This window comes from Anser anser (genome assembly GCF_964211835.1).
Source record: "Anser anser genome assembly, chromosome: 2".
Classification (NCBI taxonomy): Eukaryota; Metazoa; Chordata; class Aves; order Anseriformes; family Anatidae; genus Anser; species Anser anser.
The window spans coordinates 54,562,866-54,579,498 of record NC_139721.1 but is presented as its reverse complement, the minus strand read 5'-3'; positions in this window follow the sequence as shown (position 1 = coordinate 54,579,498).

The following is a 16,633-nucleotide window of genomic DNA, read 5'->3' as shown; positions in this document are numbered from 1 at the left end:
CAGTTTCATGTACAAAGGAGATCTCAGGTGCTGAGCTGTGACTTAGGAAACCCAAAACAAGCTCCCAGCTCTGCCATTGCTCTGCTGTGGGACCTTACCCGTGCCATGCTGACACTCTTCCACTCTCATCGTCTCTGCTTTAGTGTGATGTTTCGCAGTACACCCACATTGGGTCAGGTAGGCAGGAAGACTAACAAAATGATGTCAGGATCTTGATCTAGCAGTAAGCTGCAATTACCATTGGAAAAAGATGCTTTTCTACTGATATCACTTTAGTGTCATCGGAGCTGCCTGAAACAAATACTTCATTGTCTTATTGCATAAACATCCTTCTAGGTCACGTCTGCCCTGATGAACTCTTTCTGTGCCATCAGAGGATGACAGATGTAGCCAAACTGCGTCAGCTCTGCAAACCCACTGTTTCCCGGTTCAACAGCTAACCGAACTGTGTCCACACATCATTGCTAGGGAGCCGGCTCCTTCCCAGAAGGAAAATAGAAAATGTACTGTATCATTGTGGGGCAGCTCCAGCATGCTAAATAGAGTCATATACTACCACTTCATAAGCAAAACCTGCTGCTGAGGGGAAAGAAAGGTTATGTTTGGTTTTGAGGTTTCAAAAGCATTTTTTTTTTTTCTCTTAACCCAAACGGATCATAGCCAGAAGTTCCTTCCTGTCTGAAAGAGTTAGGCCTGGGACATTTGTGGCCTGATTCTCTCAGCTATATTGAGTTAAGTCAAACATACCTCCAGTGGGCTGACAGAGCTACTTCGGTGTAAAACCAGGGTGAGGGAGACAAGGATCTGCCCCACACTAATGAAGTCATAATGGCAGCAGCCATCCAGAGCGGTGTCAGCATTTTCAAACCAAAATGATGTTGATCTTTTAACTGGAACACACAAGATTTTGAAGCTCATTCAAGCGCCAAAATATTAAATTCTCTTCAGGCATGATTTTATTGTGGTTGATAATATGGGTCTGTAGCCTGCTGAGGCTAAGAAAAATGGCACTGATTTTACCCTTTTTTCTCTGCTTGCCAGTTTTTAACCCAGATGTAATAAAAGCATAATTAGAATAAGCATCAACTTTGGGTAAGGAACCCTTGCATATGCCACAAGGTATGACTTTCTCTAGTGCATCATGGTACTTGGTGACAGAGGGACTGTTGTGATCATGGCATGAAGACTACAGACGTCACCCAGCAATTCCTGCAGTGAGACCCAAACCCTTGTATGACTGGGAAGGGGTTTAGACACGGCAAATTCTCAATTTCCCTCAAGAAAGGACAGAACTACCATCTATGATTCTATTATCTGCTTTGGACTTATGTGGCAAGGGTTTGTTGGGGGTCACAGGAAGGCGGGAGGTTGCAGGAGTGGCCTCTGTGAGCAGAGCCCAGCAGCTGCCCCATGTCAGATCAGAGCCAGCTCCAGCCAGATCCAAAAGGGACCTGCTGCTGGCCAGAGCTGAGCCAGTGAGCGATGCTGGGTGGGCCTCTGGGAGAGCAGACTGAAGAAAGGGACAGGGGGGAAACTTCTGGGCAACAGCAGCTGGGAAAGAGGAGTGAGAACCAGCCCTGCAGCCCCCCAGGTCAGTGCAGCAGGAGGGCAGGAGGTGCTCCAGGCACGCAGCAGCAGTTCCCCTGCGGCCTGTGGAGAGGCCCCTGGTGGAGCAGGCTGTCCCCCTGCAGCCCATGGGTCCCACCCGGAGCAGATCTCCACGCTGCAGCCCGTGGAGGAGCCCCCGGTGGAGCAGGTGGATGTGGCCTGGAGGAGGCTGCGGCCCATGGAGAGCCCCCGCAGGAGCAGGCCCCGGGCCGGAGCTGCAGCCCGTGGAGAGGAGCCCACGCAGGAGCAGGGGGTCTGGGGGGAGTTGCTGCCCGTGGGGGATGTGTGCTGGAGCGGTGTGCTCCTGACAGATGGACCCCGTGGTATAGGTCCACATGGGAGCAGTTCTTGAAGAGCTGCTGCTTGTGGGCAGCCCCCGCAGGCTCAGTTCGGGAAGGACGGCATCCCGTGGGAGGGACCCCACGTGGAGAGTGGGACCCCACGGCAGAGTGACTGTGAGGGAGTGGCGGAGACAAAGCATCAGGGACTGACCGCAGCCCCCATTCCACATTCCCCTGCACCGCCTTGGGGGGAAGAGGTAGAAGAGGGTGGGTGGGGGGAAGGTGTTTTTAGCTTGGTTTTTAGTTCTCACTACTTGAGTCTGTCAGCAATAGTCAACAAATTATATCAATCTCCTTAAATTATATTAATCTCCTTGCCCATGAGGGTGATGTTTGAGCAATATCCCTGTCCTTATCTCAACCCTTGAGCCCTTTTTCATCATATTCTCTCCCTGTCTTCAAGAAGGGAGAGTAAGAGCACTGTGGTGGAGTTTAGCTAGCTGTAAGTGTGAAACCACCACAACATCATCATGTACCTCAGACCTTTTTCTTTTTAAATCAAGTTATCTTTGTAGACTCTACTAAAGAAGTGAGACTCAGTGTCTATCGTAAAGCAATCTTCTTTCTTTGAAGAAAAACAACTGCAGCCTCCAAGTTTGGTCCCTGAAAAACTTTGTGCCCTGGTACAAATTCAATTTCTAATCCTAGTTAATACAATACAGGTAGACTCTGCCATGGGGGACATGTAAGTTTTCAGCATACAGCGCTCCTTGTCTGCTCAGTCTTTTCTTTGACCTTCGAACTTCACTTGTAATTCTCGACTTAGCTCCTGACCCTTCTGCACAAACTTCTGATTTGACCTTTGATGATTTTCTTCCTTCTAATCCTGACCTGCCTGTATTACTTTGCCTAAACTTTATTTCTACTGCTATCCCAGAATCTGCTCTGAAATTTAGTCCCTGATCTTGTGGTTAAGCCTCCAAAGACCTTCTTGCCCTTCTGGCTGAGTGTACCCTATTTCCCAAATTGTAATTGACTGCAGAACCTACATCCCACCTCCAAGCCTGATGCCAACTTGATTCTTGTTGGGGGTGGGGGGGCTGATTACCCATATCCTACTGCATAACTTTTACCTTCCAGGGAAGATGAACGTGGTAGATTAGCCCCTGAGTCATCTTTGAAGACTACCGATATCCAGCCTACATTCATTGCTGAGACAACCTATCCCTTCCACATCAAACATTCTCCCCCTTTTGGAGATATTATTCAGGCTGAAATAGTTTGCATTCCTTTTTACATTTCTGTACTTAAGCATTTGAATACAGGAGAGGCCCCAGACAAGCATGAGATATCCTGGACCCACCCTGCACACTCCAAGTAAAAGATGGCTTTTCCTGTGTTTTGTTACAAAGCATATTTCCCACTCTGGCAGTGGACATCAACAGCCCAAGGCAGAGCTAGCCACTCAAATCTCCAAGTCTCATGTTACTGTTCCGGTCTCATCCTATTTTTGTGACACTCTGTGCAGACAGACACCAAGCAGACATAAGGTCACTGCCCTTCCCTTCATCTGCCACTCCTGAACCAAAAGTGTCTATTCTCCACCTGAACTACTCCTTCTTGAGCATGAGAAGCCCAGCCCTACTGATGAACGCAGCTCCCCTGTCCACACCCTGCCTGCATCTGCTAGCTTTTTCCCATGGCATCAGGTAGAAAAAGAGGGATGGTTCCTCAGACCGTTTTCTGTCTGTGTGTCGAAGCTCCCTGGAATTCTGGGTGTTACAACATACCCAAACAATGTAAATTAGACAGCACTGTAAACTGGGGTTGGGACTGGTAGAAAGGCTTTGTCGTCTTCCACAACATCAAAGTCAGAATCAGCTCCTAGCCAGGTGAACAAAATCTGCTTTAGCTGCTGTTGGTAAAGCCCTGGCTATTCACAAAAAGTTTCACATACACTGGCTACTCATAAATAGACTTAAATTAATTCTGACTAATATTAGGAATCCAGTAAGTATAAGGCAGATACTGTGCACAGATTCTTCACCAGGTTGCACAACAGTATACCTTCTCAAAGTCACAGGCAACTTTTATTAAGTTTTAGAGCCTGTACTAGATCCTTCCTTTAATCTTTTTCTTATACCTGTGCACCAATGCAATCCAGAAAGTTGTTGGCTGCTCTAGTAAAGGTACTAGGGCTAAGTAGATGTTTGTGACTCAGCAAGAAGTTATGTGTTTTTCCTCCTTCCTCATAAAAGATATTCACAGACACTTTTTATTTCTTTTCTGAGGAAATAATCCAATCTGTATGCACTGGCACACTGATGATTCTTTGACTTTCTCCTTCGCTTCTCTCCTGTTGGACTGCCCAAGAAACTAAATAGGTGGAGGTTTAGTATTTTATTACTTCTATAGCCTTATTCTGAGATGTTTATGAAGAAGGAAATCAACCTCTTCCTGGATTCCAATGAACTGTCAACTTCCTCTAGCCAGCTTCTTTGTAACACATGAAAGCCTTTCTCAGAGGCAGACTTATTAGCCTTGCTCCAGCTATAAAAGGGGAGTGAAAAGAAAGCAAAGGAGCTGGGTGGGGAGTGTGCCTCAAAATCCTTCCCTTGAACTCTTCCTCATGTTCACCAGAAACAGGTAGGAGCTCAGTGTGTAGCACACATCTCCGGCTGTGCCCACACTTCTTGGATTTGGGAAGGATTTTAGTAAGGAGAAGGCAGGCAATGTGTCAGAGCTTCCACAAAAGCAAGGGGGCTTAGATATGACCATTCCAGCAGATCAAAGCACCCAGAATAAATTGTGCATTGTTCCCAAGGATATAAACAAGAGATTCTTTAACTTTCACACAAGCCTTTGCAATTCCAGTTCTTCCCTTCACACGTGTATCTGGAAATGCTCTTTGCCAAAATATAAATGCCCCTATTCTCGGTGGCCCAGCAGGAAACCTGGGACGTCCATTAACAATTTCAGAGCTTGCCAATACCCTGAAACCCATAATGCTGGGTAAAGCACCTGGTCTGACAGTTTCTAGGTTAATAATTTTTTATTTTTTTTTTCCCAATAAACTTGCAGGCAACTATGTACTTTTCTCAACAAGTCTCTGGAGGAGTGTTCTGTCCTCTCTACTGTAAGGAAGGGTTTGATTTCAATCGTTTTCCAAGCTGGGCTGGGATCACAGCTCAGGCTTGAACTATTGACCCACCTCTCAAATTCTGGGAGGTAAGTTAGAGAAATTCATGCCCCATATCATATGTCTGATCCAAGTAGGGTTCCTTAATGACTGAGCCAGCTCAGATGTGGGCTCAGGACACCAAGCCACACACAGCTTGGACAATGGAATAGGTGCTGACCAAGAACACTAAATACACACCGCCTATATGTAATTTTGAGATCTCATCTATGAGAAAAGGACTAGGAAGAGCCTCTCCTGCACAGTCACTTGGCTCAGTGGCCAAGATAATGCATAACTAGGGGTAGATAAAAGACCTATTTGGAGCAGAAGTTAGGAGGTTAAAATGGGTAACTTCCCTGGGAGGCAGAGAGATATTTGAGGACAAAAATAGCTGAAGATTTTTAGGAAAGAAAAGACAAATATCTGGAGAGACAGCCCTGGAACACAGTGCTACACTTTTGCTAGGACCCAGGGAAGGAGTCATTTATGTCCTTCCTTGGTGGGAAGACAGAATTTTAAATTTTATTATTGGGAAAAGAGAAAAGACAGAGATTGCAGGAAGGAGGCTGGGTCACCCTACACTACAAGGAAGAAAAGACTTACAGGGAAGCTCATGAGGAAAGGGAGTGGTGAGCCTGAGGTTAGGACAGCCATCACCAGCAGCTCAAGAAAGCTGCAGAGCTGCAGAGGCAGTGGTGTCAAAGGACAGAGTCAGACAAGACAAGTGTGTGCAGAGCAGTGGGCTGATGGTTGGTCCTTTGCCTGAGATAGATTTGATGTTAAGAAGCAGGACAATTTCATAGCTGCTTAACTCTGAAGGAAGGAAAGATAAAAATACCAAGGAATCACATAACTGTCAGAAACAGCTTTTCCATAGCCAGCGGGAGACAACAACGAGCAAGAAACATTTTGCCTCAGCATTTGCGGAGACGGATCACATTTAAAAATGGACATTTTCCATTTGTTTTTTTTTTTTACTGTTTATTTGCTTGCTTGCTTGGTTTTTTTGTTTGTTTGTTGTTTGTTTTTTTTTTGAGTGATCTTTCTCTGATCACCTCACTGTCCTTTCCCAAGACTGAAAGAGATACACAAGGGCTTTATGCTGGTCTTGGAACAATGCCAGCAAGGCTGAAGGAAGCTGAGAACAGCTGTGTTGGGTACCCAAATTTCAGTGCAGCCCCAGACTTGGTTTCCTATCCTAGAGAAGCAGGTAAAGAAAAAGGTGGAGGTGTCTACCCACATCAGTATACCTTCCCTGGCACACCAACACAGCAACAGCTAGAACCAAAAACTCTTATGGACATGGCCAGAGCCCATCATGCAATAAATGGTGTGGTAAAAAGGCCTTCTCAGACCCAGCTTTCTCCTTGTCTTCTTCAACTGCTGAATAAGAAATAGGGCATGGGCCTTCTTTATTTCTCTTCTATTTTCACTTCCTGTTTTCACATCTCCCCATCCTACTTTTCCCATATCTTCCTGCTTGTAGCTGTATCAAGCCATTTAATTTCAAGCAGTCAGTGTTGCTAGTTGTATTCTTTTGGTACCAGGCTGTTTACAACAGAAAGAATAAATTCAATACAGAAGGTAGAATTAATCACCTTGGGATTTTTCATATAATAATAGAATATCCTGAGCTGGAAGGGACCCACAAGGATCATCGAGTCCAGTTCCTGGCTCTACACAGGGCTACCCAAAAATCAGACCCAATGTTTGAGAGCGTTGTCCAAACGCTTCTTGAACTCTGCAGGCTCGTTGCCCTGACCACTGCCCTGGGGAGCCTGTCCTAGTGCCCGACCACCCTCTGGGTGCAGAACCTTTCCCTAACCCCCAGCCTGACCCTCCCCTGTCCCAGCCCCATGCCGTTCCCTCGGGTCCTGTCGCTGTCCCCAGAGAGCAGAGCTCAGCGCCTGCCCCTCCGCTCCCCTCGTGAGGGAGCTGCAGGCCGCCATGAGGCCTCCCCTCAGCCTGCTCTGCTCTGGGCTGAGCAAACCAAGGGGCCTCAGCTGCTCCTCATACGTCTTGTCCTCCAGGCCCTTCGCCATCTTTGTAGTCCTCCTTTGGACACTCTCTAACGCTTTTATGTCCTTCTGACATTGTGGTGCTCAACACTGCACACAGCACTCGAGGTGAGGCCGCACCAGCACAGAGCAGAGTGGGACAACCCCTTCCCTTGACTCGCTAGCAGTGCCATGTCTGATGCATCCCAGGGCACGGTCAGCCCTTTCCAGAATCCAGCACTTGCTCTTGTTGAACTTCATATTGTTGGTGATTGCCCAGCTCCTATTTCGTCAAGACCTCTCTGCAAGGCCTCTCTGTTCTTGAGGGATTCAACTGCTCCTTTCCATTCAGTATCATCCACAAACTTATTTAGTATACCTTCAAGTCCTACATTGAAGTCATTTATGAAAACATTGAAGAAAACTGTCCCTAAAATGGAGCCCTGTGGAACCCTATTAGAGACTGGCAGCCAGCCTGATGTAACCTCATTTACTGTAACCCTTTGAGCTGGACCTGTCAGCCAGTTGTTTGCCCATCACATTATGTTTAGCTTTATGCTGGACATTCTGTCCTGAAGGATACTGTGAGAAACAGCACTGAAAGCTTTGCTGAAATCCAGAAAGATTACATCAGCTGCCTTCTCTCTTTCAACTACGTGGGTGACCTTGTCATAAGAGGAAATGAAGTTCATTAAACAGGACTTTCCCCTCATGAACCCTTGTTGGCTGTGGCCAATGACCACATTGTCTTTCAGGTGTTTTTCAATAACTCCCAGAATAATCTTCTCCATAATTTTACCAGGCACTCAAGTGAGACTGACAGGCCTGTAATTACCAGGGTCTTCTTTCTTTCCCTTCTTGCAAATTGGAACAACGTTTGCCACCTTCCACTCAACTGGGACCTCTCCAGATTCCCAAGACCATTGAAAAATAATTGAGAGATGTCTTGTGATTTTTGTTACAGCTGTGGCACTCTGAAGCTCTTATGTGGTTTTACTTCGAAGCACACCATTCAGAAAGGCTTCTGTGCACTGCCTTCCCAAGCCTCTCATCCTCCAATCAAACATGTAGTAAAACCTGCTGGTTTCAACAGTGTTCATTACATTACAGTTAAAAACTATCCTGCCAATCCACTGGCAATCATGCAGAATCCTACTGGAAAAGTAAAATAAAAGTAAAATAAATAAAATAAAATAAAATAAAATAAAATAAAATAAAATAAAATAAAATAAAATAAAATAAAATAAAATAAAAGTGAAATAATAGCACCAGTGCACAGATCTTTCACTTGAAAAAAAAAATCCTACAAATGCATCAGGTGTGGATAGCTGAGAAAGCATGAATCAGTCTCAAAGCAGCTTGAGAGCCTGCCCAGTTTCCACTGCCTGCCTCAGTGCAGCACTTTCCACAGTCTGCACTGAATTTGGGGCCTGATCCATCAGTGCACTGAGCACACGCTCAGTGAAAAGCACAGTTACTGGCCAGTGGCATCAATACACATCTAATCTCTTGTCAGACAAGATCTAAGGAGACAGGAGCTCTTCCCTTGCAGGCATGCTAACCACACCAAAGGGCTGGCGTGGCTTTCTGGCATGAAGCCATGCCTACTGAAAATCCCATTTCTCTCTTTGCCCTTGCTTTCCCGTTGCCAGGGTTATTTCAGTCTTGCACTTGTATTTCCTGCATGATCTCGTGCTGACCTTTGACAGGCTCCACACAGTTAATTAAGTCTGGCTGTCATTTGTTTCACTTCTAGCAGGGTGTTCATTTGGTCTCATCCATTTCCCCCTCTGCTGCAGGATACTGTTCTTCAAGGGAGATGAATTCTATCTTCAGGCGAAGAGGTCCGGAGGTGTTTTTTTGCTGTTGTTGTTGGTGGTGGTGGTGGTCGTGGTGGTGTTTGTTTTTTTTCAGTGACCTAAATTAAACTCCATATTTGCATTGACATAAAAGATAGCGGTATTCAGTCCCAGGACTGTTAAGTCCTGTCTAATTCATAGAAAATTATAGCAGCATCCTTTAAAATCTACCTCTATTCATTAAAGTATTTTAGTTATATTTATAGTACAATTGCATCTACATAGGTGTAATTTGACTGAATATTAATTATTTAAATTATGCAATTAAATTAATCATGAAAATAAATTGCATGCCTGTACTCAGGGAGTCAGCATAAAAAACTGGAGATGGAGAGGATTTCTCCTCTTTCACCTGCCTGAAAAAAGAACTGAAAATATACATGTTAATGCTAGAAGAAAGTTCTTGAATTAAAATATCATAGGTCCCTCAAAAGAGAGTAAAGGGCTAGGTAAGAATGATTAATGTGCTTTTACACAAACAATGATACTTTTTATATATCTTTGACCTTCTAAGGTCAAAGGGATTATAGGACTGTTTGAAGTTCAGGAGGAGCTGAGCAAGGAAACAAGAGAGCTTTTCATGGGGTGATGAGAAACTGTGGTTGACATTTCAAGAGCAAAAATCCTATTTTTATTAACTCCTTCTTTCTCAGGTAAAAGGGTTTTGACAGAAGAAAACAAAACAAATATACAGATGTGCAAAAAGTAATCCTATTTCCTCTGCTAACATGCAGAACTGAAGTTGAAGTTCAGCAGAACCAGCATGGTAGTCCATGAGGAAGCAGAAAAGAAAGACCATTGGAGGCAGTTCACTGAAAGCAGGATAGCATGACATTATCAGTGGTTAAATTGACATTGCTCACTGTACTTTTGGAAATTTAGTAGGACAGCTGCTCAGATCCTGCAGCAGTCACAGTATGTTTGTATCTTATATTTTTCTGTTTAAACTTTTGAAGAGTACTTCTTGTACATTTCTGTGCACAGCTCAATGTGTAAGTGAATATCAGGGCACTTATTTAAGCATGCAAATAATAGCAAATACAATGTGCGTAAACTAGAGAAAGAAGTACAGCAAAAGGTGAACTCTAGGGTAGATTAGGTTAGTTATTCTCAGCGAGTATTTCATTTGCTGAAAAACACTTTACAACAGGCAGGGGAAGGATAGGTTAAATTTAATTAATGGTTTTGGCAGTGAGATCTTTGAAAGATGAAGGACAAGGCAAAGTTTCAATTAATATTTTCAGCATTCTTTTCCTTTCTCATCTCAAATTTTATTTTTTTACTTTAAAATTTTCCAATTACTTTAAAGAGTTTTTAAAAGAATTAAAAATCCCACAAAGGAAACTAAATATTTGACTTTGAGTCAAACAAAAGGTTTTGATCAATATTAATTTGTTTTTGTTTTTATAGTATAATTACATATGGGTATGTGGCTTTTAGCATGAATATTAATATTTTGTAAACATATGCAGTTATATCAATCATAAAGCAAATTACGTATATCTATTTACTCAGCCACAGTGGTAAAGTGTGGAGATGGTCATTTTCTTCTTTGCTATTCTAAAATATACTGAATATCATGTTTTAATGCCACAGGAAAGTCTTAATACTAAGGTCTTGCAAAACAGAAAAAAAAAAATCACTTAGGGTCAACATTGTATCAGTAGTTTATTCCAATGTCCTCAATTCAGCTACTAAACTGAAATTCAGTGGAGATCATGCATGGAACTCTGGAGGCAAGGCTTACTTTTCCCTTTTCAGTTTTCTCTAAGTTTTCTGAATTTTTACAGACAAAATGAAACTTTTTCACTTCTCCAAAATTACTTTTCATCTTCTTTCTTTTTCTAACCAAAAATTGGAATGCAAAATCTCATTTCTTTCTCTCTCTCTCTCCCTTTGTTTACCCTCAGGGCATAAATGTTAGTAAATGACTGTTATTAATGCACTTTGCTCAACTTACATTAGACTTTCTGAGCACGAGTTGAGGTTGCCAACAAAAGTTCTCTATCTGTATACAGAAAAATGCATGGGTACAATTTTCTACAAAAACTCGATGAGAGTACTTTCCAAGACTGAACTCTAAAACTGAATTGAAAATAGTCTGCAAGTCTGCACAGTTCAAAATATGAGTAAATTATTTTCATGCAGAGCAATCAACTTGATCTCAGCTTTTTTTCCTTGACTGTGTGAGGAAAACATGGGAAGTTTCCGTAACCATGAAGATGCCATCACAGAGAGGTACAATTCTGGTAAGTCTGTTCAGTCCTAAATGAGGTCTCTCTCAGCAATTCCTCATTGTTAGAGTAGTTTGAAGTGGCTTTTCCTTATATTCGTCTTTAATATTCTTTCTGTAGACACCCAAATGCTGAAAGCAACTTCAGCATAGCTTATTCAGTCAAGGGCTTTAGACAGAGTAGAAAACTGCACGTACAGGATACTATAAAATCTGCAATTTAAAGTCCTTCACAGCCCATAGAGCAGTCTGCTATAGCTCTGCTTGTGTGGAGAGAAATGCCATGCATGGTCTTGATTTCTAGAGCTTTCTGAAAGAAAAGGTTAATTTCATCTCAAAGGCTTCATTCAGATTGCTGTTTACTCTGGACTCACACAGTAAATTCACACATGGACATTTTTTACTTGGTGCAATATCTGCCATGTAATACATGTAGCAAAGGGCAGACTGGTCAAATTCACCAAATCATTTTGGTTTGAGGAAAAGTTTAAAAAGCTAGACACAGGAAAGCATTAGTTGTGGTGTTCTTTTAACTAGTCTTACAGCACTTGGAGATCTTAGGCGGATGTGAGAAAACACCATTTTCCTTCCTCTGCTAGAGGATATGTAACCAACAGCCCTCACCTCCCAGAAGTTCACCCACAATATCAACACTTTTTGTATTCAGGACAGGGAATCCTTTTCAGTCTGCCCTGTTAACTGTTCAAGTTTCATTAGTAATCACAGAATTTAAGAAATCACTAAACTGCAGGTTTTCCACCTTTCAGTTGCACATCCTACCCATTGGAGTAGGGAGTCATATTAATTTGCTGTAGTTGTCTCAGGATCGAAAAATTATTTGCAGAGTGAAAGACAACCATAGAATCATAGACCCAACCTTTCCTTAAACACCCCCAGGGACGGTGACTCCACCACCTCCCTGGGCAACCCGTCCCAATGCCTGACTGCTCTTTCTGAGAAGAAATGTCTCCTCATTTCCAACCTGAACCTCCCCGATGCAACTTGAGGCCATTCCCTGTAGTCCTATCACTGGTTGTCTGTGAGAAGAGGCCGACCCCCAGCTCCCCACACCTTCCTTTTAGGTAACTGTAGAGAGCAATGAGGTCTCCCCTGAGCCTCCTCTTCCCCAGACCGAACAACCCCAGCTCCCTCAGCCGCTCCTCACAGGACTTGTGCTCCAGGCCCTTCACCAGCTCCGTAGCCCTGCTCTGGGCACACTCCAGGGCCTCGATGTCCTTCTTGTACTGAGGGGCCCAAAGCTGAACACAGCACTTGAGGTGCGGCCTCACCAGAGCTGAGTAGAGGGGGATGATAACCTCCCTGGTCCTGCTGGCTGCACTATTCCTGATACAAGCCAGGATGCCGTTGGCCTTCTTGGCCAAAAAGCTTCAAACAGAAGGGACTGATGGGGCCCCACTAAAGCTTGATAATTTAGTTGTTTACTACAGTGGTGGGAGTTAAATTCACTGCTTTTTGACTCAGCAGTTTGATAGAAAGTACAAAACTTTCAGAGAGAAAAAGAAAGTAACTGTACAGGTCAGAAGGGGTTAAAGGCTGTGCCATGCAAAGGAGGAGCATGTAAACTCTTCCTGCATCTTTACCACTGCTGTGCTTCAGAACAGAGATTTGAGTAAAGGTGGTGCTTTCTGGTCAAATTTTTGTTAAACATTTTTTAAAATGTTCAAGGGAAAGAGATTCAGGAGGAGGCATAGGTAGTCTGCAAGTTGGAATACTCCTCTGGGCTCATGTCTGTGTTCCAATAAATGTTTATACAAAGTTGAAAAGTGACAAAACAGAAGATTTCTCTGGCAATGGGATAAAAGTGTCTGACTCCTCCTTTTCATTTTCCAGTTTTGTGAATCTATCCCTTCATTTCCTTTGCTTTTCTTGCAAATGCTTGGAAAATGAAATGTTTCATTTTGGGTTGAACAGAATGTTTCATTCAACATATAACATAATTTTCTGAGTTTTCATTCTTCCTTGTGGAGAAAAAAAAAATGGAAAAAAAGTCTAAATTCATTTTAATCCAAACCAAAATCTTGTTGTTTTTTTTTTTAACTTGGTCAAGAGAGGAAAAAAAAAAAAAAAAAAGGAACAGTGCTTTGCATAGCCTTAATAATTCATTCTATCAATTGCAATTGCTAGGTCTTACTTGCTCAGCAGCTGTAAGCACTCCAGGCTACAAAAATGAATTGCTGCAACAGGGGAAGGTGTGCAAAGCAAGTCTAAGTAAAAGACAGTATGATTTAGTTTCACGAAAAAGGAAAGAAGAGGAAGAGAAGAGGGAGAGAAGAGGGAGAGAAGAGGGAGAGAAGAGGGAGAGAAGGGGAGAGAAGAGGGAGAGAAGGGGAGAGAAGAGGAGAGAAGAGGAGAGAAGAGGAGAGAAGAGAAAATTGTCTGATGCTGTCTGCAAGAAGGTAAGTCCTATTGACAGCCACAGCTCCTCTGACTTAGAGAAATGTGAAAAGCCAGCAAGCAACTGGTAATTTAGATCTGCTATTCTTTAATATTAATGAAAAGAATTAAAAAAAAAAAAAAAGTCCAAACTCCTACATTTCAACACTTCACTACACACAAAACCAGGTAAACCTATGCCAATTCCTCCCAGCGTGTGTGTTGAGACTTGGCTGATACTGCATTCCACAAATATTTCCTCTTCTTTGTGCCTGCAAGACATTTTGGTGTAGGAATGGGAACACAACCCAATGCTCTCAATTAAAATAATTATTCAAAACTGGCAAACTCTGAGATACTTCCATTGTTTCTTGCTTAAGAGGTGGCATTTAAGCTTTCAGAGATATGGAGAGGAACTTTGTTTATAGATCAAATGCAGTTCTAAGGAAATCCTGCATCTCTCTTGCCTCTTGTAAAGAACAGAAACCCTCTCTAAGGCCTCCTTATAAGGGGACATAATTAATATATACAGATAAGGATCTTATTGCACATTCAGGAAAATATTCCTAATCAAATATAAACTAGAAGACCATAAATATTGTGCGGTAAAAGGATTAGCCATCACATAAAATTATTATATTGCTTGCACAGAACAATGCACCATCTTCCTTTCTAATGGTTCAGTATTCATTAAACATCTCACCATCATTTCACATGTTCTCCGTTAGTTCCTCTATTAACACAGTTTCAAATGAAAATGAGAGAGATTTGACTTTCTCTTTATTTGACTGAGAAAAACTAGCCTCTTTCTGGATTCATGAGAAGGGCACATATAAACAAATAGTCTTTCGTAATTACAAATATCTATTAAGCCTCATTTCTTATGCATTACAGTCAACATTAATCAAAGGGCAATGATCATTCTCACAGACTTTGAGATTTCTAAGCTATGCAGTTTTGTGTGTGTGTGTATGCATTATAGCTTTTCTGAGGCAAGTTCTATTCTTTGACTCTAAATATCTCCCCTGTGGCTCAGCCCTTTCCTGTTGCTTTAATGAAAAAGAGAAATAGTCCTTGATCACAAAGTTCCCAGGTTTTTCCTCGCATTGACAAAGGAGATTGTTGTTAACCTGCTGGCAAGTGTTTTGAACTGTACCAAAGAAATGGGATTCAAGTGAGTACTCTCATGAATCAGGAAGGGTTTTTTTAGTCCTCTGTGGAAGTGTTAAGGACACAGCAATAAGAGCATGTAAGAGAGGCAAGGGCAAACATGCACTAAATGCATCTTTTAGGGCAGTTTCTCAATTTTTTTCCACTCACGAACTCACTTCCCATTGCACTTCCAGGCTCATGACCCCACTTCTGATTGCAAGCCCTACTCCTGCAATCAAGTCCCCATCAGGCCATCTCTTAAGTACTACAACCTCTTGTTTGTACACCAGTGCTCCTAGGGGTCTCGTAAGAGGTAACTCCATTGTGATTCCCTCAGCACAGCTGCTGCCAGCAAACCACACAGATCTCAGACTGCTTGTTCATATACTGTATTTGCTCACATCAGAGAAGAAGATATTTCCACCTAATTTTGTCCTGGAATGGTCCTCATAGATGATCTCCAGAGGCCCCTTTCAACCTAAACCACCCTGTGATTCTGTAACTGAACCTCTGTCCTAAAACCATAGAACTAAGATGTTTAAACCCTCCAAATACACATGGGCCAAGAAGCCCAAATAGTATTCCCTCAGCCAGGCTGTACCCCGGTCACAATTCCTCAGAATCAAGGGGACTTTTCACTGACCACCAGGATCTCCATGTAGGATGCCACAGGGCTGAGTGCAGCCACAAACAGGGTGTGAAACCACACCTTGTCATGACTCCTTTGCCATCACATCACCCACAATTCGCAATGGTTCTTGTGTCACTAGTAGTTGGTAGGGGAAACAAGCCACCTTGGTAAACCTCCCTTCATTTTTAATCCTTCCCTCATAAATCAGTTCATCTGATATTAACTCTCTGGCTGTTCATCTCTGGCTTCCCTCCATTTTACCGTTGAAGTTGGAGAGTTTTCAATCATATGATCTCTTTCAGAACTCTTTAAAAGATAATATACAGCTAATCACAGAAGAACTGTAGACTTTGGTCATGATTTAGTATTGAAACTGACACCTAATCAAACTCACGCATGTGTTCCCTCTCCGTGGTACCTTCTCTTCTGAACAGCCCCAAATCCCACCACATTTCATTTGTCAGTCTGCAGATGCCGCTGTGGATTAGTAGAACCCCAAAAGGATCCACTTCCAGTTCTGTGTGGAATGTCCTGACAGGTCTGCTTCAGATACATGTGTGTCTACTAGAGCAACAGAGGGGAAAATGCAAACTAGTCTCTGCTCTCATAAAAAATAGTTCTTTACAGGATGTTGGAACATCTGCCCCCCATGCAACATGGCATCTCCAACTGCAATAATTATATAGGGAACCTTGGATTAAACTGGAACATTCAAATGCATGTTGGTCTTAATGCCACATGACTCCCATTCTCTAAGCCTGTCTCTCTGAGTACAGGGGAGATCTTCACACCTATGCACAAAAGCATAGAAGCATGGATTGATTTCCCCCCCTTAACAAACATGCTTGCAGGAACGCGGGCCAGGAAATACCAGCTTCCATAGGCACTGACGCTGTGGGTGGTTTGAGGCTGGTGCACCCATGCCTCTGGGGGAACAGATGTTGCCACTGATTCACTTTGCAAGCATGTGAGTCAAAGTCTACATCTGTGACAACTTACAGTAAAGAACTGTGAGCAGCTGCAGAGCGAAAAGCACAGAGTGAAAAGTCAATCAAGATGTAAGGCAAGATACTGCATAAACCCCGAAAACTGACAAATGGAATCCATTTGATTCAAGCTGCGGCAAATCTACCTGAATAGAAAAAAATAGGAAAAGAAAAAAAAAAAAAAAAGAAAAGAAAAGAGAGGCAGACAGCAGGTCACTCACTGCCCCATGCATGTTGCACACCAACTGCTCTCTGATGCCTTCTATGCTCCCTTCTGCTTTAAAAACAGCTGGAAGAGGTCTGCACATTAC